This window comes from Chlorocebus sabaeus, chromosome 1 (genome assembly GCF_047675955.1).
Source record: "Chlorocebus sabaeus isolate Y175 chromosome 1, mChlSab1.0.hap1, whole genome shotgun sequence".
Lineage (NCBI taxonomy): Eukaryota > Metazoa > Chordata > Mammalia > Primates > Cercopithecidae > Chlorocebus > Chlorocebus sabaeus.
This window is the reverse complement of record NC_132904.1, coordinates 48,496,576-48,514,783: the sequence shown is the minus strand read 5'-3', so window position 1 is coordinate 48,514,783 and position 18,208 is coordinate 48,496,576. Positions and strand designations below refer to the sequence as shown.

The 18,208-nt window shown below is 34.3% G+C and overlaps 1 protein-coding gene across 21 annotated transcripts in view; it reads right to left on the bottom strand.

Moving 5' to 3' along the window:
- SOX6 (SRY-box transcription factor 6) overlaps positions 1-18,208 on the bottom strand; it is a 655,459-nt gene that overhangs the window by 355,495 nt on the left and 281,756 nt on the right. The window lies entirely within an intron of this gene.

The following is an 18,208-nucleotide window of genomic DNA, read 5'->3' as shown; positions in this document are numbered from 1 at the left end:
CTTCAGCAGCCCCACCAAACCTACAGTGAAGAAAATTTTCAAAATATGATTTAAAAGGATCCCAGTCCCAAATAAAGGAAAAAAGCCACGTTGATTCAGATAATCTAAAGAGCATTTCACTGGAAATCTGTTAAACACAGTATGTAAAATATATGTAGATGATTAAAAAGCACAGCAATATCAAAAAATAGTTATTAGACAAAGTTTCTAGGAAAGGAAAAGCAGTTTTTGCATATTTACGAACCAAGAATTTTAATTAAGATGTTTTCCAGTATTTGAAGAGATAAAGTAAATATTAAAAACAAAAAATATTAAAATGAATGTCGTTCAGATTTTTCAGAAGTTACTATTCAAAACTGATTGTTCACCAATGGCATTCAAATGGCTTTAAATTTAAGTAGCCGTCTTATGGTATTGAATATATCAAAATTACTCAAATCTTTGGGCATTTGAGTGTCTTGTTGCTTTTCCATAGAATGCCCTATATCTTCCTTAACTTTGACCCAACCCACTCTTCAAAGTTCAGATCAAACTGCATTTCATCCTTGAAGCACCCCTAACTATACTGGACCTCACTATCATACTACCCTCCAAACTACACATCAAAGCACTTAATCATAACCACGTAATTTAGCATTTAATAATATACTAGAATAAAATATTCATTACTATTTTGCATGTAATTTTCATATCTGTAACTAAATTTTAACTCTTAAAGGATTTCAGGACTTCAAGCTTCTTCTATAGACTTCCAGAGCATACAACAAAATTAAATAAGTGTGGACTGACAAACTTGAAACAACTACTTATCAAATGTGTCAAAAGTAATCAAAAGGCTGGGCACAGTGACTCACACCTGTAATCCCAGCACTTTGCGAAGTCAAGGCAGGAAGATCACTTGAGCCCAGGAGTTTGAGACCAGCCTACGCAACATAGCGAGACCCCATCCCTACAAATAACAAAAAAAAAAAAAAATAGCTGAGTGTGGTGGTGCACACTTGTGGTCCCAGCTGCTCAGGAGGCTGAGGAGAGAGAATTGCTTGAACCTAAGAGGTCAAGGCCACAGTAAGCTGTGATTGCTCCACTGCGCTCCAGCCTGGGCAACAGAGCCAGACTCTGTCTCTCAAAAAAAAAGGAAAAAAATCAAACATTAGGTGAAGAGTAAAGATTTGCTCCAACAATGACAAGATTGCTTAAGCTAAACATTTAGAACTGAGATATTAAAACATAAGGAATTTATGATACAACTACATAGTGGAATACAACACAGCCATTAAAAACAAATATATCTATTGAACATACTGTTGTTTATAGTGATGAATAACTATAGGCAGCCTAGTTATTCCAACTGTAGGAATTATTTGAGTGCATTATGATTTTATCTATATGATGGAATGTTTTGGAGCTACTGAAAATAATAATTTTGCAGAAAATTTAATGAAATGTGGGAATATTCATAATGTATTGTTAGTTAAAAGTATATTAATAAAGTTAATACACTTTCTTATTTTAAAATTTTGGATACATAATAGTTGCCCATATATATGGGGTTCATGTGATATTTTGATATAAGCATATAATGTGTAATGATCAAATTTGGGGAATTAGGATATCCATCACCTTCATCAACAGATAAATGAATTTTAAAAATGTAGTATGTATACACAATGGAGTATTATTTACAGTAAAAAAAAAGAATAAAATTCTGTTATTTGCAACAACATGAATAGAACTGGAGGACATTATGTTAAGTGAAATAAGCCAGGCACAGAAAGACAAATATCACATGTTCTCACTCACATGTGAGAAGTAGTGAATAGAACAGTGGTTACCAGAGGCTAGAAAGGCTAGTGGTGGTGGGGAATAAAAGTATGAAAATATAGTTAGATAGAAGGAATAAGACCTACTGTTTGGTAGCACATTATATATCATTATAAAAATTATGTACAGAAAAAAAGAGATCATAGCACACAATAAAATGTTAATGGTCCTCTGAGTATTGGGATAACAGATAATTTTATTTCCTTTTTGAAGTTCTCTATATTTTGTAAATGTCCTATCACAAATAATACTTTTAATCACCAAATAAATTTCATCTTCACATTTAAATATAAATATCAAAGTCATAGAAATAATTTATTCACAAGGAAAGATGTATTAAATGAAAAAAAGCATATACTGTAGTATTTAGATTATAACAGCAATTATTTATATGTGTGCATAAGTGTGAATGTGCTCCCCTACACACAAACATACACAAACTGGAAAGATATATCAAAATATTTATAGTGATTCCTAAATGGTGGTAAGACTGTTGGTAATTTTCATTTCCTTTTTTGCTTATCTGTGTTTTCTAATTCATCTTCCATAAACATATGACTCATGTAGTAAAGAAAAACAAAAGTTATTTTATACACAGATGCTTAGGGGAAACAGAAAAAAAATAGTAATTTAAAAGAATAGATTTTGGCCTTCTTGAAGATGTCGAGAGAGTCAGTATATTATAGTTTCCCTCTACCAAACCCAGAAAAAATAAACACGCTTTCTTTCCTTGGCATTCCTATAGTTGAAGGATCGCAAATATTATTTCTAATAAATCTAATTATTAAAAAATTAATCTTCATGTAAGCTAAAATCTAGATACTTATTGCTGTGGTTTGTATATATGTCCCCCCATAACTCATAAATCAAAGTCTAAGACCTAATCACTTTAGGAGGTGATTAAGTTATGAGAACAGAGCCCTCATGAATGGGATTAGCAACCTTATAAAAGTGCTGAGGGCAAACAGTTAGGTCCTTTTTGCCCTTCCGCCCTTCCACCATGGGAGGACACAGTTTGTTGGTCCTGTCTAGATGATACAGTAACAAGGTGTCATATTGGAAGCAGAGTCTGGGCCTTCACCAGACACCAAACCTGCTGGTGCCTTGATCGTGGACTTCCCAGCCTCCAGAACTGTGAGAAATAAATGTGTATTGTTTATAAATTACCCAGTGTATGGTATTTTGTTATTAGCAGCAGTATTGGACTAAAACATTAATTACAACACATTGTTTCCTGTTTGCTCTCAAAAGATGCATAATATCAATCTATTTCCTCTTCCATGTGAGAGTTGTTCAAATATCTTAATGAAGACATCAAATTAATAGTCTTTTTCTAGGTAAAACTCCTGCACTTTCTAAACCCATTTCTCATTTGCCATGATTTCCAGACCCTTCATCACCCTCCTCTGATGCATTCGTCTCTAGATGTCATTCTAAAAATACGTCACCAACAACTAGATACCAAATTCTACATCTTCACTTTCAGCAGGAAAAAAACCACACTCAGCAAGATTGTTCCCTCCATGTCACATAGGCAGGACCAGTAGAGCTAAAAATCTTTAAGTGCAGGTTTTCTGACACCAAATCCAATGTTTTTTCTATTCCATAAGGCTATAGTTTTTTAAAAAAAAAAAGTCACTCTCAACAGTAAAAGATGCCACAACGCCAATGATTACTACCTTCTAAGGCTTTTTGTTTCCATTCATTTCCAGAAAGGAGATTTATCTATATTTGAGGCAAAAATTATACTTTATTATTTACCTTAATCAAAGAATTACAAAGAAGTAATTTGTATTACTTAAGTATTGTTGTATAAGAAATCATCCCAAAACAAAGTGCTTAAAACAAAAATAATCATTTATTATCCTTAATGGTATCTGTAGGTCAGGAATTTGAGAGCATCTTGGCTGGGTGGTTCTGTCTCAAAGTCTCCCATGAGGTTACAGTTAAGTCAGTGGCTAAGGCCAAAGTCATCTCAATGACTTTTTTACTCACAGATAAGGTACTTGGGCTGGGAACATTTTAAGAGCTCGGGGCTGGGATAACTAGGGTTTCTTGGACATCTTACTCTGTCTCTACATGACCTTTCTGCATGGTCTCTTCTCTACAGTATGTTAGTTTCAGGATAGCGAAACTTCTTTCTGATGTGGTGTCCCAGAGACAGCCAGATGAAAGCTATACCACTGTTTCTAACTTAGCCTGGGAAATCACACTGTATAACTGGCACTGCATTCTGTTCAACAGTGAGTCACCAAGCCTTGCCAATAGTCAAGGGAATGGGAATTAGACTCTGCCTTTTTATAGGGTAGAGCTATAATTATATCCTCAAATAGTTGCTATGAGAAATGAATCATGCATAAAGCACTTAGTACAATGCCTAGCATATAAGTACTCAATAAATGATAGCTACTCTTATTAAATACAAATGTCCTTTGTCCAATTGCCCTTTTTTTTCAATTTTCAATTCTGCAAATACAGTCATGAAAACCATTAGCACCATTTTTAAGTTTTTATTCGTACTTGTTCATCTAAGTGGAATAATAAATACTAAACTACATTACTTTCTTCATTATCAATGTTCACCTCAAACCAATTCCATTGAGATCTGGCTTCTCACAAAACTCCAGGAACTTTAGCACTTCTAATTTGCTTTTTCTAGGAATACTATCAATTCTTATTTATCCTATCTGCATATGAATTCTCTCTGCTGTGTCCAGGAGCAGCTACAGTACACTACCGCTCTGATTCAGCTGGATTGCCGACCACACCTAGACAAGGAATGCAGATGGTTAGCCATACTGGAAGCAGAGAAGAATAGTGGGCTGGGGTTGCAAAAGTCAGATCAGATGTCAGGAATTAAGAGTCAGAAAGCATAGGTCAGGAGTTGAATCTTGCCTCTATAATGAAATTGAAACCCACATACAGGTGGGAGTCACTGCAATTGGGAGAAATGATTGGGAAATGGCATAAGTAGCTGCAAGAATCAACTTCCTGCTACCCAGTACACCACCTGCTACCCAGTCTAATTGTAAGAACAGAATACTATTCACTTGTAACCTTTCTTGTATCCAGTAGCAAGAATGAATTAAATGTATTCATTCTTATAGCATTGTATGTTGTCAGTTTTGCTTTGTTTTCCATTTTAGTTGTAGCCTCTCCAGTTGCAATGTTATCCTCAACCTAGTCTGCCCTCCCTATAGATAAGGTTTATTGAGATATCCAATCATAGATTTGCCCCAGTTTCAGACAGCAGTCAATCTACAACAAACTTCTGTTTCCTTAGGCCCTACTCAAAATCACCAAAAGAAAGCCCAAACCCTAAAATAGGTCCACATAGAACACTCTCTTCCTAAGATGCTCTATGGTTCACTATGGCATATATTCTCCCTCATTAAAAATGAGTAATAAACCCAATGTGTTCAGCTACAGATATGTTCCTGGTAGTCTTTGACTGGAGGGAATTAAGGAGCTACAATTTATGTAAGAAGTTAACACAATAGCAAAAACAACCAAAAGTCATTTATGTTTTAAATTACCGACTGGCAAATCAACCAAGTTAGTGATCAATCTTCCCTGCCAGGTCACATGGCTCCCATCACTAAACCCCATCCTTCCTTGCTATGCAGTGCATTTATATATTCAAAGTTTCAATTAAATGTCCAAATTATGTTATATAAGTTACACATACACATATATGTTTACTATATTATATTAACTTACACCATAGACAATATATGTAACATTTTTTCTGATTCTCCACCTTAAACAATCTTTTGTTTTTTTGATGAACAAAAACTACTTGCCAACTGTGCTATATAAGACACCTTCTACTATAGTCTTATTGACTGACAGAAAAGATTTAGGTTCCAATAACTTCTTGCTAACAAAGGAAATCTAACCTTTTCAATATGCTGAAGATTAAATTGCAAACATTTATGGTTCTTTCTCAGAGGAAAAAAGTTATGTTTTTTTCTAATGTGACATACTGTAAGGAAAAGAATTGGGTTAAAGAAGCATATATAAATTAAAATGCGATATTTGATTCTAATTGCCAACAGATTATTTATGACAAAAGTATCATTTTTTGAATGATAGTGAAAGACTATTTTTGCTTTTATTAAAACTGATATTTGCTAGTATATTAGATTTACATAACATTTTCAAAACTGAAATAACATATGCCACTTGTCACTACTACTATGCTGTTGAGTAACAATAAAATTATTCATAGATGTGTCAGAAAATAGATTTGTTACCAATATTTACTAAAGTGTCACGATTCCCAAGGCTTTAAAAATAAGCTGTTGTTTCCTAAATGTTATTTCAATTTGCAGAAAAAAAAATAACAAACCCAAAAGTTTGTTGAATGGCCTCATTAACATTCTATTTAACAAATAGAAGTAAATATAGTGAATAGATTAAATACAGAAAACATCCCCAAACCTGTCAAGACAGGCACATAGAAAAGCCCTGCATTATCTATACACTACCAGCCTCACACACAAAATTAGAATCTCAAGATTCAAAGGTCTTTAAAACTTCAATTGTTCAATGCCATCTAGCACTTGAATTCCCTGTGCAAGAGAAGACGGAATAATAAAATAGTTAACAAAGTACAGGCACCCTGGGCAAGATTTTCCAGTTTAAATCCCAGCTTTTCCACCTCTCATCCATATAAGCTCAGACAAGTTAGTTAACTTCTTTTTGCCTTAATTTCCTTGTCTGCAAAATGGCAGTAATAATAGTGCAATAAAGAATTTATCTCAAAGAGTTATTATGGGAATTAAATGAATCAATAAAAATAAAACACTTAGAACAGTGTCATGACATAGTAAGTAATCATTAAATGGTGGTGGTTAGTGTTAAGATTTCCTTGACAAGTGGCTGTTTGGCCTCTCCCTAAACACTTTCACTAATAGAGGATTTAGCAGCTCCCAAAGTGGTCCATTCCATTTATTGAGGGTTATCTAAAATCCTTCTTTACAGAAATATGAAACCTGTTCCAAAACATTCAGAATGGCAGTTGTTCAATACATACTCACAGCTAGTACAGTACCCTTCTATCTTCTCTTCATCTAGGGAAAATATCCCTTTTTCCTTCATTTCTTCTTCATAAAACACAGTTCGGCCAATCTGAACATTCTCCTCTGAGTGTGTTCCAATTGTTTCTCTCTATATATCTCTTAAAGAGTAGTGCCCTAAATTCAATATACTCAGTACCATCTGAACAACAAGAATTAAGACACACTATCACCTGCCTTAGAGATGTCATGTTTTAAAGATTTCATATCATGTAAGCAGAGCTTTAAGGCAGGCCTGATAGTGAATTTCCCAGCAATTAAATCAACATTCTATCAATATTCAACTATTGGTTGGGTACAATGGCTCATGCCTATAATCCCAGCACTTTGGGAGGCCAAGGCGGGCAAATCAGTTGAAGGCAGGAGTTCAAGACCAGTCTGGTCAACATGGTGAAATCCTGTCTCCACCAAAAACACAAAATATTAGCTGGGTGTGGTGGCACACACCTGTAATCCCAGCTACTCAGGAGAGGCTGAGGCAGGAGAATCACTCGAACCCAGAAGGCGGAGGTTCCAATGAGTCGATATCAAGCCACTGCACTCCAGCCTGGGCGACAGAGCAAGACTCCAAGTAAAACAAACAAACAAAAACAACATTAAACTATTGACTGGTCAGGAAACAACAGGTGCTGGAGAGGATGTGGAGAAATAGGAACACTTTTACACTGTTGGGGGGACTGTAAACTAGTTCAACCATTATGGAAAACAGTATGGTGATTCCTCAAGGACCTAGAACTAGATGTACCATATGACCCAGCCATCCCATTACTGGGTATATACCCAAAGGATAATAAATCATGCTGCTATAAAGACACATGCACACGTATGTTTATTGCGGCACTATTCACAATAGCAAAGACTTGGAATCAACCCAAATGTCCATCACTGACAGACTGGATTAAGAAAATGTGGCACATATACACCATGGAATACTATGCAGCCATAAAAAAGGATGAGTTTGTGTCCTTTGTAGGGACATGGATGCAGCTGGAAACCATCATTCTTAGCAAACTATCACAAGAACAGAAAACCAAACACCGCATGTTCTCACTCATAGGTGGGAACTGAACAATGAGATCACTTGGACTCGGGAAGGGGAACATCACATACCGGGGCCTATCATGGGGAGGGGGGAGGGGGGAGGGATGGCATTGGGAGTTATACCTGATGTAAATGACGAGTTGATGGGTGACGAGTTGATGGGTGCAGCACACCAACATGGCACAAGTATACATATGTAACAAACCTGCACGTTATGCACATGTACCCTAGAACTTAAAGTATAATAATAATAAAAAAAAAAGAACCTAAAAAAAACACACACAAAAGAAAACAAAAAAAAAAACAAAAAAAACAAAAAAAAAAAAACTATTGACTGGTTCATGTGCCTACCAACTCTAGATAGTTATTTTCATGTGGCAATTCATTGATACCGAAACTACCATATACATGATACTCAATCTAAACAATAGTATTAAGCTAAGTCAAATTAGTTATCCCAATTTTAACTTGAAACCAAGAAAATGAGAAGTGTCAAGAGGCTTAGTGATTATAGTTCAAATCCTTCTTTTTCGAGCTGAGGAAATTGAAGTCAAGAGATATAAAGTGACTTCCCTAAGGTCACACAGCAAATTAGGGCAGAGATGAACATAGGCTTTCTAGGAGGTAACCTGTGTTCCCTCTAAGGACTCCAGAGAAAAAAATTAAAAAAAAAAAAGGACCCCCTACTGAACAAAAAGAATGTCTTTTTGGGAATTTAAGGCATTGAGAAATAAAGGGAGTGATTATGCAGAAGCTGGAGATGTTGGACAAATTGGAGAGTCTCAAATGATTCCACAGATCTCCTCTGAAGAAGTAACCACTTACTCTGGTGTCAAGTCAATCTTCCTCATGCTCTCCTCCTCTGCAGTTGTTTTCTTTTCATCCCCATTTGAGTGACATCCATATTGTTTGTTGTTGTTTTTGTAATAAGCAAAGTAACTAGTGTGCTTTAAATGAAAAGAAATAACTCATGGTATGCTCTTCATACCTCACAAATCTTAACATTAAAAAGTATCAGAGCCCAATCAAGGTTTGTCAAATCCATTTGTTCCCTAATAGAGATGCAACTCTATTGACAGTTAAGTTCTTTCAACGCCCGGTTTGCCTAAAGAAGAGAGTCAAGAGAACAGATTGCTTTGTGTCATACATACTCAGGGCCACCCTGTGAGCTCAACAATCTCCTCTCTTCACTAGATCTTGCCCAGTAAAGCTCCCAAGTTTGAGGATTTCACTGAAAGAACCTTCAAATTTTCTTCTAATATGGTAAATTCATGTGGTGGGCTACCAATAAACTTTTTATAATTCAGAACATTTTAAATAACATCTCTAACTCTCTTGTTTAAGGTCTTACAACTAGAACAAATACAAAGAAACTAAAAATGATTCCTCAGAGGTTATGTTACTTATAAAACAACAGTCTATTTACTCATCCATGCATCCACCCACCTATCTCTATATACATTTCCAGCAAAAGGGAAACGGGACACAAAATGTCACCAATTTAACACAAGGCAGCAAATAAGTCTAACTGCCATCAGGTGCTCACAGTGTTTGGAAGCTGTGCATTCTTCTACCTGAATGCAATATACAACCTTGGACTGATGACTCAACTACAATCACAGAGCCCATATTTTTTCTCTGGAAAGAAAAACTTCTCTCTGAATTTTTATTTTTCCCTCTTAACTTCCAAATATCCAAAAACATAGATTCATTCCTTGACCTACTGTGTCATACAAGAGAACAGTAACCAAAAGGAGAGCCAAATTCTAACTTTACTGTTAATTTCAGAAAGCAAAATAAATGAACTACAATCAAATTATATCTGAAATACATCAATGAGAGAACAAAAATGAGAGAATCATCTTAAGTAGAAGCATACCAGGTATGAAATAAATTAATATAACAAAGTCAAATATTGACTCTAAACTCAAGAGCAAAAGTTTTCTGAATTCGTTCACGGATTAAGTTAGTTTAATCCTGACTAACTCAGTGCTCATGCAAAAAATTATTACTTGCCACTGGAACTGACAAAAAATTGATAAATAAAAGTAATTATCATATAAATATTTGAATTATTCATTTCTCAGCAAATGAATCTCTTCTATTATACCACCATAATCTATCTGTGCTTGAATGAGGGCATACTTCCTCTCAGAAATTTTGAGACATTTGAGAATATTGTTTTCTGAGAACTCTCAGTACACTGGGAGTAGAAACAAATCAGAGTTAAATTTATAATGAAAGCAAAAGTTTACCAAATAATTTCCAATCATTTTATTAAATAAGGTTTTCCATTTTCCAGGGTGCTAATGAAATATAAAGAAGGTAAATAAAAAGCATAAATATTCATTTTGAATTTCAACCTGATTGTAAAATTTTATTAGCAAAAGTTTGTAATTTATACTTTGGAATTTAGAATGTGGTTTGCACAAAGATATATTATTGAACTCAATTTCCATCACCTAAAAACAATGCCTAGGGGTCAAGAGAATGTAGTAAAGGTTAATATCATAAAAAATAAATACGTCATCACATTGAAAGCTGTATTGACAAAAGTAATAATGGCTTGAAGTTGCTCTTCTTTAAAAGGTTATGCTTCTCCTGGAAAGCAAGGAAACTTTTTTGCAGAGGACAATCAAACAGTGGAATAATTTCCATATCAAGGTAATTAATGCATATTCATTATAGGTGTTCAAGAAACATTAGATATATTTGTGGAGGGAACAGAGTAGGGTCTTTCCTGCTTGATGCAGGTGGTTTGAATAATCAGAGACAGCCCTTTCAACCTCATCTTCAAACAAATGATGCTAATAGGATTCATTGTGTTAAAGTTGCCTTTATGGAAAGCAACCCTCTCCAAATTAAAGAAGGTAGGTCTCAAGGTGTGCAAACACAATCCTGGCTTCCTCCTCCCAAAGTAATATGCTGTGTATCACAGTTGTCACCATCTTATTCCTGCTGATCTAGAAGGACTTTGAGATTAATATTTCATTCTAATCACAAAAAGTTCAAATTAGTCATATAAACAACTGCATGCTATATAATATATACATTATTTTCTACATGTTGCTTGGAAGCATTATGAAAAAAAAGTACAGATTTCACTGTTCCAGTTATCATATTTCATTATAGTAATGTAGCCAGAGGTTAGGCAAGAAAAAATTGTAAGAAGGATTTCTATACAAGAAAATATATATCAATCAGAACCACCTATGGACTGAAACATGCTCATAGAGTTCTGCTTTAATCAGAAAATTATTGGTGTCCTGAGACTAGCTTCCATTGATTAACCCTGACCAATTTTAATAAAAATTTTATTTTTTTAAAAAAGCTACATTCAAATGACATTTGATTCCATTAAGAAAAATAAAAGCTAAGTAGAACAGTCTTGCTCAATCAGACTGTTCATGCTAGACTAGACTATACCTGATTTTTTATTAGTAACCAAGTCTTATTTTAAATAATTATCAAAAAGCTACTTTTCCTATGTCTGTAAATGCTATAGACTCTAAGCTACACTTTGGTCATATAGAAGTATTTGCAGAGGGATAGTTGACAGGAGAAGCCAAACCACAGGAGCAGCCCTGGCATTACTATGAGGTATACACTAGCAGGACATAGGTAAAGTGGATGAAAACAAAATATCCATCAAACATAGAAATATCACATAAAACTGAGGCAAATTAGGAGAACATTGGCTGAATCCAAGAAAAGATAATCCTTATGAACATGCAGGAATGTTGCAAATTGTAAGTGAATGTCAGTGATAGAGTTCATTAAGGGGTTCATGTTATAGTCAGTGCACTAGAAACCTTAGTCATTGGATCTTACACAGACTGAATGGTTAAAATCAAAATACACATGACATGTGGCATCTCCTTAAACACATTCTGAATATGCAATTTTATTTCACTGAAAAAAAAAAGATACTAATGTCCGGTTTTCCTTGATCTTTCAAAATACAAAAGAAATACAAAAAGTCTTTGCACAGATGTAGCAAAGTACTGGATTTTTATATTTTGGCAGGTGCTCAATATGCAGCCCACATAATCACATGTTAATGACTGGAGTGTGTTAATCAGCATGCATACCTGATTCCTTCTTGCCCAAGGGGGGAAAAAAGCCAACTATTCCAGAGCATGTTAATGTCTCTACTTTTTTTTTTTTTTTTGAGACGGAGTCTTGATCTGTCGCCCAAGCTGGAGTGCAGTGGCACAATGTCAGCTCACTGCAACCTCCACCTCCCAGGTTCAAGCGATTCTCCTACTTCAGTCTTCTGAGTAGCTGGGACCACAAACACGCATCACCTGGCTAATTTTTGTATTTTTAGTAGAGATGGGGTTTCACCATGTTGGCCAGGCTGGTCTCAAACTACTGACCTCAAGTGATCCACCTGCCTTAGCCTTCCAAAGTGCTAGGATTACAGGCATGGGCCACTATGCCTGGCCTAATGTCTCTACTTTTGATGAAGATTTTAATAATGTGCTAGGTAAGAAAGAAAATTTTTCCAAAAATTATTCTTAGAAAGGCATGTCATATAATCAAGAATCATGAAAAAATTATTTATATTTCCATAAACATTGAGATACTTCCAAGTATCATACCAGCAACCCTTTTGTTTAATTTAAACAATTTAGATTTGGGGAACTTTTAAAAATACATACTTTTTTTAAAGGACAGTACACATCATCAGGGTGTAAATATATAAAGGTAATCAATGTTTTAACGCTAGACAACATTTGTTGTCTATTTCACTACCCACAGCAAGAGCTTTGCCAGATTCCATGCAATAAAATGTTTTATTTTTTAGTTCAAATTCTAAATAAATTTCTGTTATTAAATTTCTGAAATAGGTTGAAAAAGAGATAGCACTGTATGCAAATATAGTTTCAAAGTTACAGGAACTGGGAAATCCCCCATAAGTCTTCCTAGACAATATTATGCAGTGATTCAAGGTAACGATGATCATTTTTACCTGTTAACAGAAATTTAGGCTTTAACTTTACTAAAATTGAATGTATTTCCAAAATCCAAAAATGAGAGAAGTAGTAACTAAATGTCTCAAGAAGTCTAAACCTCACAGGTTTGTGGACTTTTTTTCCAGTGCTTCATATGCCAATCAGGTACCACAAAGGTGTACATAAATCTTACCTTAGGAGTTATCACTATGTCTATACACTAGTTAGGACCAAGTGAACGAGTGGGTTTCACTACACTTTCTAAAGTACAGTCCCAATAAAAGTAAGGAGTGCTGCCTACTATCTTAAATGACAAAATCTTACAAAAAACTGCCAAAAAATTAAGTTTTTAAAATCTCTAAAATAACAAGATTAGATATCTTCTCAAAGTCTGTCATAACAGCAAGACTGAAGATTAGATCCTCACTAAAAATTCCTGGACTGTTATCATGTAATGACAATAGCTCCCTTCCCAGAAATGGTACAAAGTCCACACCAGCAATTTTATGACTTCAAGTGAAAAACAAAAAACACTCCAGAGTTGATTAGCAACTTCATGAGACTGAAAGCTAGAGGAGCAGACAGCAGAAATTGTTTGCAAGCAAGAAGGTGTTTTCCTCAATAGTTATTTATTAAATATCTCAGGACGCTTACCATTATTTTCATTCAATTACAGCAAAGGGCATTATTGACATCTTTTATTTAAGGTGGAAACTTATTTTAAAACTTTTCTAGAAGATAAAACTCCCCTGGAAGAATTTAAGTAGGTCTCTAATAAGGAGTTCAGATATTCTGGGGCTGAGAGTCCACTATGGTTATTTCTACCTACTTAGACTAGTAGTTAAAAGCCAGATGTATATTTTTGCCAAAATATATATCAATATAAGAATGTAAGTGTACACATGTGCATAAGTTCCTACTTACAGTCATCACATTTTATATCTCATGAGAGTGTTGGTGCCTTACCCACATCCCCATGGCCTACCACAGAAGCCACCTACTAACAGTTGCTTCTTAGGCAAAAAGCTTGTCTCTCACCGAGGCCCATTCTCTGGCCAAGAGCATTTCTACTCTCTTCCCTCATCTCCTTGGTCTCACCAACCTCATTTCTTGTCATTCTTGACTATGTTTCTGCCCACATGTACATTACTTAAAACAGTCTCTCCACCCTTTGTGTAAATTTTGTCTTCTTCAGAAACTCTGAGAACTCTTCAATGAAGAATCTCCCTAAACTATTCACTCTTCCGCTTATCATCCAACTCTCACCTGCACTACGGCAATGGTTTCCTAATCCATGTTCCTGTTTCTGATGTTCTCTCTCTCAGTCCACTCTCTACAAAGCAGGCAATGTGATCTTTTAAAAACATAAATCAAATCATGTTACTCCCTTGCTTAAAATTTTCCAATGGCTTCTACTTACACTTGAAAGAAAGTTTAAACACCTCCCTGTAGCCTATGAGACTCCATAATATCTGTAATCTGCTAGCCTCCCTGATTTCATTTCATACCATTCTCTCCCTCACCAGCCACCCTGTTCTCTGTTTCTCAAACACACAAACTAAAAGACTTTTGTACTTATTATACACTCTGACTGGGTGTCTTCTCCAAATCTTTGCACAGTAATTCTCTTTTTATTCAAATTTCAGCTCAAATGTCACCTCCTCAAAAAGACCTTCCCCAGTCTTTTTAAAGGAGTAATTCTCTATCACATTTTCTTACTTAATTTTCTTCATAGTACTTATTATTGTCTGAAATTGTCTCACTCTATAAGATTTATTATCTGCCATACTACTATACTGTAAGTTCTATGATAACAGGGATCTTATCTATATTATTCACAAGTTAGTCCTTGTGCCTGGAACTTTAGCAGGTACTATATACTCAGGTATCCAGTGATGATAACTCCTTTCTAAATTATACTCTAAAGCAAAAGAAAAAAAAAAGTAAGGAAGGGAAGGCTCAAAATAACATGTACATTGTAATTTATCTGTTTGATATAAGTAGCTATACATAATTTGCACCAAAAAATTGTATATAATCTGCAGAAAAGATCACCAACATTATATAAGTTTATCTGTCCTTTCTACAGTTGCAATCTAGCAGATACTCATTACACACAATATCATATACAGGTCATGAAACATTATCACAAAAATATTCTTCTCCATGCTTATTATCATCAAAAAGAATAATATGCTGTACATTTTTCCATGAAAAAAAAATTATGCAAATGTATTCCAGCCTAATGAGTCAGTCCTAATGAGAACAAAAGCATGTTTTAGTGGACAGTGTCAATATTCCTCTGCAAAAAAGGTATTGGCACACCGGGTGCCATGATGAAAGTGGTAGTGGTTGTGGAAAGAGAAGGATAGTGACTCTTATTTACACTAACTTTCCAACCTTCAAATGGCTCTCACTAATTAACATAGCACATTAAATTTATAATTCAACAATTTGGTGTCTATTAAATAGGTAATTATGATTAAAATCAGAATCTAAAACTTTTTATCTCAAACTGGTCCTTGAAATCCTATTTCTAAAATTTCTATTCTCCTTCTTTGCTTATGCCATTGCAAATTATTTTTCTTGTTTGAACCTATGTGGTCTCATATTTTGTTGCAGTGTCACCTCAAAATAATCAGAATTTTTACATTTAAAGATTTTTTTTTCTAATCAGGAAGTGGGAATTAGCAGGACTTCTTTGCTTTGTCTTCACCTTCTCTGACAGAAAACTTCCTCTGTGGTCATGACATTTCAAAGTAAAACCCTTCCTGAATCCAGGAGATAAGAAACTTTTAGGGCTTGTTTCTAACAGTTCATGAATGAGGGCCATGAGGGCCATTACAGAAAGTAAATAACAATGGAAACTGTACAAGTGCTGAAAAAAAATGTTATTTTTTAGATTTTCTTTTAAATTTTATTTCTTCACAACTATTTTTTGGGACTCAATTACAAGTACAGAATATGATCCATTAAAGAAAACTACAAGTTTTACTTAATTTCATAAACATCTTTTTTGACTTCATATTTATTTTAAAGTAGAATGAGATAAAATGTTTATTAAATTTTACATTAGCACAGTTCTCCCACTCGAACACACACTCACACATACACACACACAATATATGTAGGTTTGCAGGTCTGCCCAGAAACTTAAAATCCTTCTATTGTTTTTTTCCTGCAAAGAAAAATTGGTTAGTGATATGGTACTTACAGTATAAGTCATTACAGGTCTGATATTACAGTTGTTACACAATATTGAATCTATCCAGTGAAAAAGAAGCACAAAGGGAATTTCCAAATGCAGCTGCTATTTCCCATTTGTTAAATCCTTTTATTACACCATATAAGTACACAGCTGGGAAATACTATAGAGTGGGAGTTTAAACAAAATATTTTGGCTTCTAGTCATTTGGAATACACAAAGGCTCCAGTGGAAAGCAATGTTTGACAGCAAAAGAAAGTGAAAGTTTGAAAACATGTCTAGCAAGTATGATTTCTTTTACATTAATAGTTAACTTATTTGTACCATTAAACTGTTTTATACTAACATAAACCACATTTAATATAAATTTGGTAAGAAAATTATTAATATATATTTAAGACAAAATTTTAGATGATAAAAGTTTGAGAATAACCCACCAAAGTAACTTGGGACTTATCAAGATACAAACACAATTTTTCTAGGAAAAATAAGTATAGTGTTCTCAAAGAAATAAAATTTGAACTGTTTTATTTCCTATTCTCCCCATATTTTCCAGTGCAGTTATTTTTATTTGTCTATGACTAGATTTGGCATAAAAGCCAAAATATATCTTAAACCCATCCTTTCTCTCTAGCCACTCTTCCTTTACACTAATTCAAGCCATTCATCTCTCACCTAGACTTCTGAAATAGACTCCCAGTGGGTCCTCCTTCTTTCACTCTTGTCTCTCTCCCATCCATTCATTATATCACAGCCAGAATTTATCTGTTTGAAATGTTTTTGAATGCTTCAAACGTTTTCCATTGAACTTAGATCAAATCTCACATCCATAGTGTTATCTCCAAGGTCCTGTTTGATATAGCCCCTACCAATCTCCCCAACTATATCTTACGTTATATTGCATCCTTCATCATAACTCTCCAGCGATGAAGGCCATCTTTTACTTTCTGACATTAAGCAGTAACTTTCTCACTTCAAATACTTCATACATACTATTCCCTCTGCAGTTTTACTCTTTGTTCCACTCTAACTGATTAGTTCTTACCATCCTTGGCTCAGTGAGGGCATTCCTAACCATCTATTCTAAATTAGGTTTGCCTCATTATGTTCTCACATAGCATTCTGTTCTTTCTCCTCATACATAGCAAACATCATATTTTAATTATATATTTGTGTATATATTTATCTAATTTCTATTCCCTCTCCTAGACTATAAACTCCATGAAGGAATGAATCATGTCTGCTTTGTTCACCACTATATAGTCAGCACCTAATAAGAATGCTTGGCACATAGATGGTACTCAATAAATATTTGTTGAAATAAAAATGAAACATCGCTCCATATCTTGACAATAAGCAAGTGGCAGTGACTGGATATCTATTTCACCTTGGAGGTGTTAAAATGAACAACTTAAGTTCAATCATAAAAATAGACTTGCTTTATTACCTTCTTCCTACTCAAGAAAACTAATCTTCCAGTGGATCTAATTGTACAATTTTGATCCCTTTCAAAACTAAAATTAGTCTAGAAACTATCTTTCAATCCTCTGCTTCTTACCTACTGCTCCAGAGCACTGGCTGTGTCTGCAAAATCATCTGAAAAAGAAAAATGTCTGCCTTCATAAATTATTGAATTAAGTCTCTGAGACATTAAGCATTGAATAAGAATCTAAATATGTGTTATTAGTAGTAAATGTATTGGAAATATTACCTTATTTTTGTTAAGAAAAAAAAATTTTCTTAGTGCCCACTTAAAATAATTTTCATTAACTTAATTTTAGTTAGCCAAAAATTAAGAAATTCAAAATGGGGTTTAAAACTTCTAATCTAATAAAATATATTAAGATTTTAATCTCTTCTAGATGCTAAAAAAATTGAATATTTTTGTTTTGAACTAGATAATTAATGTCACTGGCTATGGTTTCTGTTTTGATGATTAGAGATGGAATTTAATATAGGAAAGCTGGCTAAATATACTGCATGTATTTGATGTTGTTTCTACTTTTTGAGAAAACTCCTGTAGTCTGATTGAATGATTCTCAGGAGGTTTGCATGCCCTTTTGAAATTAATATATAGGCACATAAGTGAGAAAAGCTTTATT